Consider the following 2,475-nt stretch of genomic DNA (forward strand, 5'->3'; position numbering starts at 1 on the left):
GGCTTACACAAAACCAACAATCCAAAATCATCCGTAATCAAAGTGACTCACAAGCCAAAAGATCTAAGTGTTAGAAAGGTAAGACTAAGTCTAGCGAGAGGCTCCATCTACGCGCTCTCGAATTGACTAATGGTACCTGAAAACATTTTAAATAACCGTTAGCGATTATGCTAAGCAACCCCACTCCAATGTGTAAAGATACATAGATATACATTTGATACTTAAAATATTTTTGAGACTTTGGAATACATAAGTATATCTCTAATCAACTCTAATCAGTAAAATCACAAGGAATGGACTCAAAGTGAAACCACACAAGAGATATACTCAACAGTACACAACAGACCACAAACAAGGGGATTGGGTTTACCTTAAGGTTCAGCCTTATAGGCAGGTCTCATTGTCTGTAAGGGGTAACCTGAATATGTCCTCTAAGTATTATGGACCTTATAAAGTGATAAGGAAAGTTGGGGAAGGTTCCTACAGACTAATGTTACCTCCAGGAACACTGTTGCATCTAGTATTCCATGTGTCTCAGCTCAAAAAAAAAAAAAAAAAAAAAAAAAAAGATTGGTGAAGGAGTTGTGGCGCAATTGGACCCCCCCCCCCCCCCCCTCAGTAGGGCAAGAAGGCCAGATCCTAGCAGAACCTATTGTTGTATTGGGAAAGAGACTGGTAAAGAAGAACAATAATGCAGTGACTGAAATCCTAGTGCAGTGGGCTAATTTACCTAGGGAGGAAGCAACTTGGGAGGACTACTACCATATAAAGAGCCAATTTCCTTCATTTGATCCTTGGGGACAAGGATCATTGGGAGGAGGGGGTGTTGTAACAGCCCTAGATGGATGCATTGATGATGTGATAAGAGGGAGGAAAGGGTGGTAAACAGAAAGCAAGAGAGTAGGGGCTGATAGTGAGGAAGCTGAATGAACAAAGAACAAATCGGCATCGTACGAAGGAGGAAGTTAGAAGCCGTTATACGCAGGATCAGATAACGCCGTTTCGAGTCAGCCGTTGGAAGCAGTTGGGCCACCTATCAGACGACGTCGTTTCATAGCATTCTAGCAGCTTTTTCTGTTGCGATCCTGGAAATAAAGAAGCTGTTTTGATTCCTTTGTTTGCTTGTTATTTTTGGTATTTAATTATTTGTGATGTGAGAGAGGATTTTATGTTGAGTAATAATAACAACAGTAAATACCCAAAATGGTCCCTCGACTATAGCTAAATTCACAAATTGGTCCTCAACTTTCAATTTCAACCAATTAAGTCCTTAACTTTGCAATTTTGACACGATTTGGTCCTCCATCTATTTGACCGTTTGTTGACCGTGATCGACGATCACCAGAAGAACCTTCAGCTCTCGTCGGAGCACGTGGAGGCCTCTAGGATGATGTTGCACCGGTTCGGAAACACATCGTCTTCTTCGCTCTGGTACGAATTCAACTACATTGAATCCAAAGGGGGGATGAAGAAAGGCGACCGGATTTGGTAGATTGCTTTCGGCAGTGGATTCGAATGTAACAGTGCGCTCTGGAAATGCAACTGGAATCTTAAAAAACCGATGATGGACCATGAAATTACATATATATCCTCAAAAATCACAGTCAACAAACGTTCAAATAGACAGAAGACCAAATTGTGTTAAAATTACAAAGTTAAGGACTTAATTGGTTGAAATTAAAAATCAAGGACCAATTTGTGAATTTAGCTATAATCGAGGGACCATTTTGAGTATTTACTCTAATAACAATCTTCTTCTTCTTTCTCTCTCCAAGCCCTAAAACCTTCCCTACCTCTATATTCTATTTTTTGCCCTAAGTGCATTGCAAAGTACAGCCTAAATTTTCACATTAACAATTAAATAAACAATTGTTAATTAGAACTTGATGGTAATTAACTTGTAAAAAAATGTAAATTATACATTTTTTTTTGCATGATTGATTATCTAATTGCACAGCTTTCAATTCTTTTTTATCTAATTGCACAGCTTTCAATTCTTTTTTATCTAATTGCACATGTTTTCAGTTTAATATATAGCTTAATTTTACAAATTAAAAAAATTTAGTGACTTATTTAATACTTTTTCTAAAATTATATAATGGAGTCTTTTAATATAATTACAATTAACTTTTAAAAAATGAAAAAATTACATGACTTATAGATCGATCTTGAATAAATATAAATATATCCAGATACAAAATATTACTAATAAATATGTAAATTCATTTAAAATTATTATAATTAGTTTATTTTAGGAAAAATGCACTTTTCGTCCTTAAATTATACGGTTATTGTAAAATTCATCCCTAAGTATTAGTTGTGTTCACTTTCCGCCCCTAAGTTATCATTAATGTTGCACTTTTCATCATTTTATTAACTTTTCGTGCTCAATTTTCGTCCCTAAACTATAGTAAAGTTACAAGTTTCATCCCTAATATTTTCTTAGTAAAGGGACGAAAAGTGCAATGCCAATGA

This window comes from Ipomoea nil, unplaced genomic scaffold (assembly GCF_001879475.1).
Source record: "Ipomoea nil cultivar Tokyo-kokei standard unplaced genomic scaffold, Asagao_1.1 scaffold2845, whole genome shotgun sequence".
Classification (NCBI taxonomy): domain Eukaryota; kingdom Viridiplantae; phylum Streptophyta; class Magnoliopsida; order Solanales; family Convolvulaceae; genus Ipomoea; species Ipomoea nil.